This window comes from Pleurodeles waltl, chromosome 4_1, assembly GCF_031143425.1.
Source record: "Pleurodeles waltl isolate 20211129_DDA chromosome 4_1, aPleWal1.hap1.20221129, whole genome shotgun sequence".
Taxonomy (NCBI): domain Eukaryota; kingdom Metazoa; phylum Chordata; class Amphibia; order Caudata; family Salamandridae; genus Pleurodeles; species Pleurodeles waltl.
The window spans coordinates 30,231,236-30,243,749 of NC_090442.1; positions in this window are offsets into that span (position 1 = coordinate 30,231,236).

A 12,514-nucleotide genomic window follows, 5' to 3' on the forward strand; every position below is an offset into this window, starting at 1 on the left:
AATACACTATCCTAAAAGAGGTCCTCAACACACACCAACTGTACCTCAAGGACAAAAAAACGGAAAAAGTTTACAAGGGATGAAAATGACTATCGTAATGGTTGTATTTACACGTTTTCACACACGTTTGACCAGATCTAGATTGACACCCACTCCAAACCTTCTGACCCTCACTCCACCAAACAGCATGTCTGACATCTCCAGTGTCTCCAGCAATGAAGTGGACCCTCCTACAGAAGGGACCTCATCCATCATCTTTATTAGAAGAACTGGCAAGGTACAGAAAAAGTGTACGGCACAACTACAACAGATCAGGTCCAAACTTAAAACAACCAGGAGGGGAGGGAAGAAACACGGGTCCGGACACAAGGGAAGGCGTGACAACACGCTCAATCTCAAAGAATCAGAGAACATGAGTGCAAGTTCCATACCAGGTGTTAACAATACCGTTCAGGGTACTGTGCAAGTCATCAATCTGTCCACTTATACTCTTTCCCAAGCAAAGGCCTGGGTTTCTGTCCTGTTTTGAGACCCGACTTCACTGATATACATATTGACTTGTTCAAATACATTTGTCGCTTAAAACTAAGGAAATTCTTCATGGATAAACCACCACCTCTAGGAACTTTGACATATCGTCACTCAAAAGTAAAAGATCAATTAGGGTTGTGCAGGACATTCATATGTTATTGTCTCTAGATACTATGACATCTTCAACTCCTAGCCTGAACAAACTTTTTGAACATTTAGACATCCAGCCCAACCTGGATTTAGACAGTGGATTGAGACCTAAATCCACTTTTATGCCCACATTACCTCCTGACAACAATATTGGCATTTTCTACAAAGCAGTAAGCGCAGATCTGTTCACTATGGAGGATAGCCACAATACCAGGGGTTTGAGTTATAAGAACAATTTAACCTCAACAGAACTCAGAGCACTCAACAAGCTCACTACCTGCACTGACATTGTAATAAGAGAGGCTGACAAGGGTGGTGATGTGGTATTGATGGACAGGACGGATTACATGTCTGAAATCGATAGACAACTAGGAGACACGAATGCATACATACGTACATACAAGTTGAGCCTTGTTTTATAGTGGATGAAATAGTCCCTTTCCGTAGTGTTCGTCTGTTATTGTTTTCCACTCTTCCAAGTGGTATGCCAGCACTCTCCCCATAGGAGTTGGGAGCTGTCAGTGGTGGTGTTAGAGGATCATTGGCAATTGCCAGATGAGTTTCTCCCTCTAGAATGTGAATTTCTGGGAGATGGCAGTTTTTTCTTTTGATACTGACACTGGTATTGCTGTTCCTGTCCTTTTTTTTGCGGCTAAGGCCGTTTTTGATGTTGCACTTCATGTTTCGTACCGAGCATCTTTTTGTCCGTCTAGTGGTCAAACAGGGCTATACTTGAAAAAGGGGAGGTTAGCGATTTTGAGTTGCACCTCTGGTTCCAGGATTCTAAGTTGCAGCACTAACTCCAAATCACCTAATCATATCTCTATGGTTTCTCCCAGGAAGTGTTGTGACACGTATGTTTTTCCAATGTGTTGATGCTCATCCTCACATTTTCTTCCTAGTGATACCAAATCTCTTGCTTTCCCCCTAAGGAGCAGCAGATGATTCGGGATCTGTGGGATGTTTTCATCTCACAGCTGTGACAATGACTGAATCAGACTATTTGAGATATTCTGGATCTGTCTGCGTTGGTTTGTATTTTTTCAGGAGGCGTGGAGTTGTTGATTGAGAAACTTTGTGTCCTCTGCTATTTCTAGAAATCTTGAGGCTAATTGTAAGAGAGGGTGGGGTGCTGCTCATGGAAGGTAATAGTGTCATCTATTGGAGACACACTGGAAGGCGATAGACCTGGTGATGTAGGAGCGTATGAAGACAGATCCGATATGTGCATGGCGATCTGGACCTGGTGTCAGATCCTGAACTTCTTCTAAGGGAGGCTCTTGGAGATGTACTTCTAGGTGTTTGCCGAGTAGGTGGTTTTCACTTGTGTATCAATGACATTGAAGTGGCCTTTGACATCTTTCTTGGAGGTGATAAGCCGGCGATGTATGTCGTTGTCTGGATGTTGAATTTGGTCAGTGTTACAAGGGGGACACTCTCTGGATGGCAAACATGTTGGCTCTGATGGGCTTGATGTCTCTCTTGGTTCGATCTATGGTGACGTTGAGGATGATGTTGTTTTTCTTTATTCATTTTCTCTTTTGACCGACCTCTGTGCCTTTTGAAAGAGAGTGTGATGTAGATTGCGGAGCTGATCTGTCTAGGTCATTCTTTTCTTTCTCTCTTCCTCAACTCTCATATCTTCTAACATGCCTCTCAGTCTTATTCCTTCTCTGTCCTTTGGTGTTCTTTTTGACATCTTTTTAGAGATATCACATTCTGGGACAGAATGAGAGTCAAGCAAGCAAACTATCTGGTTTTAAAGGCAAAATAGTCTCAAACATGTGTTGAGATCCTTCTCTCACAAGCTGCAAAAACTAACTTGGCCAGAAAGGCAGCTGGCAGTACAGTGTGTTGTGGAAGGGGTGCCTCCAAGGCACCTGGCAGGACAGGCTCATTTTTCAACTTTCCTATCAGGGGTTAATTTAAACCAAAGGGCCTGCATTTTACCTTCATGTTTCCTTTTAAAAAACATCCTTTTTCTCTCTGCACATGTGTGCAGCAAAGCAATTCTATGAATATAAAAACAAACTATTTATTGGAACAGTCAGGGAAAACAAAGCCTCTGATGGACTCCATCCCACAGATATCTGTGTAAGAACTATGGACAAAAGAGTTTCTTTACATGCTATTTTATTCCAGGAAAGAACCACATAAAAACAATTTCCATGATTCACATACGTTGTGGGGAATTATTTGAGTGTTTATGACTATCAATGAAGATCGTGCGATGCAGAAGGTATTTTTTGCTAACTTTGGGGATAGTGAAAAACCATTAAACTCAAAGCCCTCTGAATGAAGCAGGAAAACTGCTATGGTCATCACCAAAACTATACCTGACTTTAAGACCGTAATCCTGCAAGAAGAACCAAATTAAAAAGCACACACTGGAGACTTTTCATAGTTAATTGTGGTGTTGAGTCATATTTATTGGTCATTTCACATTATATCGTGCAAGAGTCCAGGGAACAGTTCCAAAGATGAAGATTGAAAGGTGAGCAGTGAATAATTTCAGTTCTTAGGAGCTAGACTCGGAAGTCGACCACCTGCTTAATGTTTCTGGAACCTTAGCACTGCAAGAACAAATCTGGATTCAGAGAAGAAGAGACACAAATTAAACTGGGACTTGACTATGCCAAAAAAAGGAAAACCCATTTCGGAAGTTGAATGCATAGCTATGAAAAGAGTATGCTGCCTTGTGCGCACAAAGTTCACAAATAAGATGCAGTACACTTCTACTTCTTCATACCACAAATACAATTGACGGCAGCATTCTGAATCATCTGAAAATGACGTGTGTTGCTGGAACCACAAAACACAGGGCATTCCCAAAGTCCAATGTCACGCATAAAGCAGTCTAGCAATAAAGTATGCACATCTTAAGAAAAAAACAGAAATGTCTTTATTAGACAAAGGCAGTAACAACCAATGCATTCCAGTGAGTTACGTTTATCCGAGTGGCAAGTCCTGCAAGATCTCCCTACCCTCGACCACCATCACCACCACCCAGCCAGTGAAAAATGGCAGACTTGTCTTCCACAGACACATCCTTATAAATTACACAACACACAACCCTTTAGGAAAATTAAACTTTTATTTCTTTTGTGCCAACACAACCAGTTTGAAAATGGACATTTTATATATAGGGATATTTGGTTTGGATGACCATTTGGTGGTGAAGCAAATGTGAGTGAAGGATCATTAATGGAAATCACTGACCAGCAGACGGTGTGATAACCAGGCCTAGGACAAGGCTTCTCTCCAGAAGAGTGAGGGATCATTACTGGAAGTCACTGACCCCCCACACACTGTGTGATAACCGGTCCTCATACAAGGCTTGTCTTCAGACGAGTGAGGATTCATTACTGGAAGTCACTGACCCACACACGGTGTGATAACCAGGCTTACGACAAGCCTTCTCTTCAGAAGAGCGAGGGATCATTAATGGAAGTCACTGACCCCCCACACACTGTGATAACCGGTCCTCATACAAGGCTTGTCTTCAGACGAGTGAGGATTCATTACTGGAAGTCACTGACCCACACAGTGGTTGATAACCAGGCCGAGGACAAAGCTTCTCTTCAGAAGAGTGAGGGGTCATTGATAGAAACCACTGACTCACGCACTGTGTGATAACCAGGCCTAGGACAAGGCTTCTCTTCAGGAGAGTGAGGGATCATTAATAGAAGCCACTGACCCCCCACACACTGTGTGATAATCAGGCCTAGAACAAGGCTTCTCTTCAGGAGAGTGAGGGGTCATTAATGGAAGTTACTAACTCACACACTGTGTGATAACCAGGCTGAGGACAAAGCAAACAAAATTCATTTACATGTTTTGGGGAGTATTATAGATGGCAGATGGCAGATGGAGTCCAATTTTGAAATGCTTGCTCAGCATAGGAAAGGAGGAAAAAGAGACTAATTGCTCTAAAATGTGATACAGTTAGAACAAATCATGATATTATAAAATGTACAAAATAACGTAAAATAATGTAAAATGTTAATACGAGATGTATGTTGAGTTGTAATACAATAAAAATATATTTGAATTCATGGTATTTGAATGGTGATTACATAGAGATGTTAAATGAGTTTCCCCCCCATAAACTATCAAGATAATTTGTGCTGTCTGCAGGGAGCCTGGCATTCCTGGCATCAGGGGTCTCCAGTGTTGATATTGTGGCAACTCTCTGCAGAACCCTGGAATTGGTGGCATTAGAGGGTCCAGTGTTGACAGCGTGTCCGTTCTCACTTGGTAGCCATGTACTGATGGCATTAGAGGGGTGCCAGTCTCAATAGCACGTCTGCTCTCTGCAGGGATTCTAGGACAGGTGAGTTTAGAAGTCTCCTGGATGCTTGCTTCTACCCCTGAAGTCTGTATTTTGATCCAGCTGGGGCTTGGCGCAGGTGGCATTAGAGAGAGTTCAGTATCGATAAAGTTACTGTTCTCATCAGGGTGAGGCACTGTCTAGTCTTGATGGAGTGACTGCACTTTGCTGGGCTTCGTTGTGGGTATTTTCTTCTGGCATTTGAAGGTGGCGAATCAGAAGGGTTGAGTCTGGATAGCGTGATCACCCTCAGGAGGAGTCTGGAACAGGAGGCGGTGGAGGAGTTGAGTCTCAATAGTGTGACTTGTGTCAGCAGGCAGCTTGTTATAGGTTACGTTAGAGGGGTCCGGTCTGAATAGCGTGACTGCTCAAAGAAGGACCCCTCTTTGGATGTTTCTAGGAATGACGACAGGTTCTTCGCTAGAGATGTTACTCGCTCTCCTTCTGGGATGATGGAGGGAGGAGTGCTATGAATGTATAATAATCAAAATGGGTGTTCAAGAGGGAATGATGAAAGTTACCAAACCACAGTGACTTCAGGCACTAACACCTGTGAGTAGGTAAAGTTCCAGGTCTGGATCACATCTCCTAGAACTTGCAAATAGTAATCCTGGGAAGTAGTTCACTCCTGTTTTGGGAATTTCCTTCACTCATTTTTACCAATTCAATACCTGATTTATGTTGGAAAGCTGGGAAATTCCTATTTGTGTCTTGGCATGCCTTTTGTTCATAATCATTATAAATACCACCTGCTGCAGACTGTCAGAGAGCAAGTCACAAGTACCAACAAGGGCTACATTCGACTCCTTATCTTACTCTTTACTACTAACACATGCCCTGGCACGCCTCTTGTTCATAATTCTTATAAATGCCAACTGTAGCATTGTCAGAGAGTGAGTCAGAAGCACCAACGAGGACGACCTTTGAGTGCTGATCCTACTCTTTACTACTAACACATGTTGTGGCACGCCTCTCGTTCATAATCCTTATAAATACCACCCGCTGTGGATGTCAGAGAGCGAGTCACAAGTCCCATCGTGGGCGACGTTCGAGTGCTGAGCCTACTCTTTACTACTAACTCATGTCCTGGCACGCCTCTTGTTCATAATCCTTATAAATACCACCCGCTGTGGACTGTCAGAGAGCGAGTCACAAGTACCAATGAGGGCTACATTCAACTCCTTATCCTACTCTTTACTACTAACACATATCCTGGCATGCCTCTTGTTCATAATCCTTATGAATACCACCTGCTGCACACTGTCAGAGAGCGAGTCAGAAGTACCAACAAGGGTGACATTCGAGTGCTGATCCTAATCTTTACTACTAACACATGTCGTGGCACACCTCTCTGACATAATCCTTATAAATACCACCCACTGTGGATGTCAGAGAGCGAGTCACAAGTACCATTGAGGGCGACGTTCGAGTGCTGAGCCTACTCTTTACTACTAACTCATGTCCTGGCAAGCCTCTTGTTCATAATCCTTATAAATACCACCCGCCATGGACTGTCAGAGAGCAAGTCACAAGTACCAATGGGGGTGACATTCAACTCCTTATCCTACTCTTTACTACTAATACATATCCTGGCACGCCTCTTGTTCATAATCCTTATAAATTCCATCCGCTGTGGACCGTCAGAGAGCGAGTCACAAGTACCAACGAGGGCGACATTCGAGTGCTGATCCGACTCTTTCCTACTGACACATAGCCTGGCATGCCTCTTGTTCATAATCCTTATGTATACCACCTTCTGCACACTATCAGAGAGCGAGTCAGAAGTACCAACAAGGTGACATTCGAGTACTGATCCTAATCTTTACTACTAACACATGTTGTGGCACGCCTCTCGTTCATAATCCTTATAAATACCACCCGCTGTGGACTGTCAGAGAGCGAGTCACAAGTACCATCGAGGGCGACGTTCGAGTGCTGAGCCTACTCTGTACTACTAACACATGTCCTGGCACGCCTCTTGTTCATAATCCTTATAAATACCATCTGCTGTGGACCGTCAGAGAGCGAGTCACAACTACCAACGAGGGCGACATTCAACTCCTTTTCCTACTCTTTAGTACTAACACATGTCCTGGCATGCCTCTTGTTCATAATCCTTATAAATACCACCTGCTGCAGACTGTCAGAGAGCAAGTCACAAGTACCAACAAGGGCGACATTCGACTCCTTATCTTACTCTTTACTACTAACACATGCCCTGGCACGCCTCTTGTTCATAATTCTTATAAATGCCAACTGTAGCATTCAAATCAAAAACATTTATAAAGCGCGCTACTCACCCGTGAGGGTCTCAAGGCGCTAGGGGGACGGGGTTACTGCTGCTCGAAGAGCCAGGTCTTGAGTTGCCTCCGGAATGCGAGGTGGTCCTGGGTGGTCCTGAGGTTGGTGGGGAGGGAATTCCATGTCCTGGCCGCCAGGTAGGAGAAGGATTTCCCACCCGCCGTGGTGCAGCGGATGCGAGGGACGACGGCGAGTGCGAGGTTGGCGGAGCGAAGTTGACAGGTGGGCGTGTAGAAACTGAGGCGACGGTTGAGGTATTCGGGTCCCTTGTTGTGGAGGGCTTTGTGTGCGCGGGTGAGGAGCGGAAGGTGATCCTTTTGTTGACGGGAAGCCAGTGTAGGTGTCTCAGGTGGGCGGAGATGTGGCTGTTGCGGGGTATGTCGAGGATGAGGCGGGCTGAGGCTTTTTGTATTCGCTGCAGACGTTTCTGGAGTTTAGCGGTGGTTCCTGCGTATAGGGTGTTTCCGTAGTCCAGGCGGCTCGTGACGAGGGCGTGGGTCACAGTCTTTCTGGTGTTGGCGGGGATCCAACGGAAGATCTTTTGGAGCATGCGGAGGGTGAGGAAGCAGGAAGATGATACGGCGTTGACTTGTTTGGTCATGGTGAGAAGTGGGTCCAGGATGAATCCGAGGTTGCGTGCGTGGTCTGAGGGGGTAGGTGCGGTGCCAAGGGCCATGGGCCACCAGGAGTCGTCCCAGGCGGACGGAGTGTTTCCGAGGATGAGGACTTCCGTTTTGTCTGAGTTCAGTTTCAGACGGTTGAGTTTCATCCATTCTGCGACGTCTTTCATTCCATCTTGCAGGTTGGTCTTGGCGCTGGTGGGGTCCTTGGTGAGGGAGAGTATCAGCTGAGTGTCGTCGGCGTAGGAGGTGATGTTGATGTTGTGTTTGCGTACGATGTCGGCGAGGGGGCTCATGTAGACATTGAAGAGAGTCGGGCTGAGCGAGGAGCCTTGTGGGACGCCGCAGATGATCTCGGTGGGGTCTGAGCGGAACGGTGGGAGGTAGACTCTTTGGGAGCGGTTGGAGAGGAAAGAGGTGATCCAGTCCAGGGCCTGTCCTTGGATACCGGTGGAGCGGAGGCGGGATATTAGGGTTCGGTGGCAGACGGTGTCGAAGGCAGCCGAGAGGTCGAGGAGGATGAGGGCGACTGTTTTTCCGTTGTCCATCAGAGTTCTGATGTCGTCTGTGACTGAGATGAGGGTAGTTTCTGTGCTGTGATTGGCTCGGAATCCGGACTGAGAGGGGTCGAGTAGGTTGTTGTCTTCAAGGAAGTTGGTAAGTTGCTTGTTGATGGTCTTCTCTATGACTTTGGCAGGGAAGGGGAGGAGCGAGATGGGGCGGAAGTTCTTCAGGTCGCTGGGGTCCGCCGTAGGTTTCTTCAGTAGGGCGTTGACTTCTGCGTGTTTCCAGCTCTCGGGGCAGGTGGCAGAAGCAAACGAGCTGTTGATGATGGTCTGGAGATGCGGGGCGATGATGTCGTCGGCTTTGTTGAAGATGAAGTGTGGGCAGAGGTCCGAGGGGGCACCGGAGTGGATGGAGTTCAGGGTAGCTTTGGTCTCCTCCGTGCTGATGTGAGTCCAGGCGTTGAGGGTGATGGCTGGGGTTGTAGGTTCTGTGGTGGTTGGCTGGGTCTGGTGTCCGAAACTGTTGTGTAGGTCGGTGATCTTACGATGGAAGAAGGTGGCGAGGGAGTTGCAGAGGTCTTGTGAGGGCTTGATGGTGTTGGAGTTGGCGTTAGGATTGGAGAGCTCTTTGACAATGTTGAAGAGTTCTTTGCTGTTGTGAGTGTTCTTGTCCAGTCTGTCTGTGAAGGAAGTTCTTTTAGTGGCGCAGATCAGTAGGTGGTGTTCGCGGGTGGCGTTTTTGAGGGCAGACATGTTTTCTGCGGTGTGGTCCTTGCGCCAGGCTTTCTCGAGGGTGTGGCAGGTTTGTTTTAGATTCCTTGAGGGTGTCTGTGAACCAAAGAGGTTTCCTGGTGTTGGTCTGTCTTGGGAGCCATCTGAGGGGTGCGAGGTTGTCCGCGCAGTTGGTGATCCAATGCGTGAGGCTGAGGGCTGCGTCGTTGGGGTCGGTGGAGAAGGTGGGTTGGTTGTCGCTGAGAATGGAGAGAAGCTGTTCCGTGGGGATTTTGTTCCAATGTCTGCGTGGGATGGGTTGTGTGCGGAGGTGGAGAGTCTCGCGTCTGAAGGTGAAGTGGACACATCTGTGGTCGGTCCAGTGTATTACGGAGGAGTGGCTGAAGGATACATGGTTGCTGGAGGAGAAGATGGGGTCGAGCGTGTGTCCGGCGATGTGGGTGGGGGTGTTCACCAGTTGCTTGAGACCAAGGTTGGCGAGGTTGTCAAGCAGGGTGGTGGTGTTGGGGTCGTTGTTCTGTCCCAGGTGGAAGTTGAGGTCACCGAGGAGGATGTAGTCCGGCGAGGCAACGGTGTGCGGGGAGATGAAGTCAGTGATGGATTCGCTGAAGAGGGTGCGTGGTCCAGAGGGTCTGTAGAGGAGAGTTACTCTGAGGGTGGTCCTGGGGTCGGTGTGGATCTGGAAGTGCAGGTGTTCGGCGGCGAGGGGGGTGTCTTCGGTGGAGGTGGTGACTTTGATGGAGTGCTTGAAGACGATGGCGATTCCTCCACCGACTTGGTTGGTACGGTCTCTCCTGGAGATCTTGTAGCCGTCGGGGATGGCTATGGCGATGTCGGGGGCCGAAGAGGCGTTCATCCAGGTCTCAGTGATGAAGGCGACGTCCGGTGCGGTGGAGTCCAGGAGGTCCCATAGTTCAACGGCGTGCTTGTGGACGGAGCGTGCGTTGATCTGGATGCATTTGAGGTGGTTGTTGGCACGTGGGCTGGCGGGCGGGGTGGATTCGCTGTGGAAGGTGAGTTTGCAGGTAAGGCATGCGAAGGGTGCATGGGTGCGTTTAGGGTTGGCTTGGAAGCAGGTTCTAGAGCGCCCCGGGTTGAGGACGTGGAGGGTGTTGGGGTCGTAGCGGTGCTGTGGGGATTGGGAGTGCTGGGGGCCAGGGGTCGTGGCGCGGGGCGCGGACCAGGCGCGGACGGGCGCAGACGGGCTTGCAATTGGCGCGCCTTTGGCGCGCCAGCGGCACGGCCGCGCAGCAGCCGCCATAAGAGGGAGGAGGGGGGGAGGAGGGGTCAGCTGGGGGTGGGAGGCGGGAGGGGGGGCGACAAATGGGAGCAGGGGGGGCGGGCCGAGCAGGAGGTGGCAGCGGGAAAGCGGAGGGTGGGGGGGTCAGGTAGAGGGGAGGGGAGAAAAGATAGGGGAGGGGGGATTACAGAAGAGGAGGAGAGAGAAGAGTCAGGAGAGAAGAGTCAAGAGAGAAGAGACAAGAAGAAGAGTCAAGAAGAAGAGGAGAGAGGAGTCAAGAAGAAGAGTCAGGCAGAAGAGGAGAGACCAGAGAAGCAGAGGAGGGAAGCGTCTAGAAGATGAGGAAAAGGCCACAGAGGAAGAAAAGGAACATGCAGAGAAAAGTACAGAAGAAGAGAAGAACAAGCAGGTCGGGGTGCAGAGGAGAAAAGAAGAACACAGATGAAGAAAGAACACGCAGGTCGGGTGCAGAGGAGAAAAGAAGAACACAGATGAAGAAAGAACACGCAGGACGGGGTTCAGAGGAGAAAGGAAGAACACAGATGAAGAAAGAACACGCAGGACGGGGTGCAGAGGAGAAAAGAAGAACACAGATGAAGAAAGAACACGCAGGACGGGGTGCAGAGGAGAAAGGAAGAACACAGATGAAGAGCAAATCAGGAAGAGAGCGCGGTGAGGAAGAGGAGAAAAGAAGAAGAACACAGATGAAGAAAGAACACGCAGGATGGGGTGCAGAGGAGAAAAGAAGAACACAGATGAAGAAAGAACATGCGGGACTGGGTGCAGAGGAGAAAAGAAGAACACCGATGAAGAGCAAAGCAGGAAGAGAACGCGGTGAGGAAGAGGAGCGGGGCACAGAGGAAGAGCAGAACACGCAGCGAGTGGGCTGCAGAAGAGGAGCAGAGAACGGAGGAAGATGGCTACCAGATGGAGGAGCAGAAACTGAAGGGAAATGGACAGCAGTGGTGCGGAGAAAGGTTGGAGGAGAGAGCGGAAGGCAGAAGACAGAAGAACAGGGAAAGAGAGGTGAGTAGCACGGGGCTGGGCGAGGGGCTGGGCGGGGGGGAGTACTTACGGTTTTAGCAGGTCCTGCTGGGAGGTGTCAGGAGCCTGGGCTGGTGGAGCTGCAGCGGCAGGGGGAGCGACCTACCGTCGGGTCAAGGGTCGCTGACTCTGCCACACAGCGGCCACCATAAGAGGGAGGAGGGGGGGAGGAGGGGTCAGCTGGGGGCGGGAGGCGGGATGGGGGGCGACAAATGGGAGCGGGGGGGGCGGGGCCGAGCAGGAGGTGGCGGCGGGAAAGCGGAGGTCGGGGGGGTCAGGTAAAGGGGAGGGGAGAAAAGATAGGGGAGGGGGGATTACAGAGGAGGAGAGGAGTCAGGAAGAACAGAAGAGGAGGAGAGAGAAGAGTCAGGAGAGAGGAGAGAAGAGTCAAGAGAGAAGAGACAAGAAGAAGAGTCAAGAAGAAGAGGAGAGAGGAGTCAAGAAGAAGAGTCAGGCAGAAGAGGAGAGACCAGAGAAGCAGAGGAGGGAAGCGTCTAGAAGATGAGGAGAAGGCCACAGAGGAAGAAAAGGAACACACAGAGAAAAGTACAGAAGAAGAGAAGAACAAGCAGGTCGGGGTGCAGAGGAGAAAAGAAGAACACAGATGAAGAAAGAACACGCAGGTCGGGGTGCAGAGGAGAAAAGAAGAACACAGATGAAGAAAGAACACGCAGGATGGGGTGCAGAGGAGAAAGGAAGAACACAGATGAAGAGCAAAGCAGGAAGAGAGCGCGGTGAGGAAGAGGAGAAAAGAAGAAGAACACAGATGAAGAAAGAACACGCAGGACGGGGTGCAGAGGAGAAAAGAAGAACACAGATGAAGAAAGAACACGCAGGACGGGGTGCAGAGGAGAAAGGAAGAACACAGATGAAGAGCAAAGCAGGAAGAGAGCGCGGTGAGGAAGAGGAGAAAAGAAGAAGAACACAGATGAAGAAAGAACACGCAGGACGGGGTGCAGAGGAGAAAAGAAGAACACAGATGAAGAAAGGACACGCAGGTCGGGGTGCAGAGGAGAAAAGAAGAACACAGATGAAGAAAGAGCACGCGGGACGTGGTGCA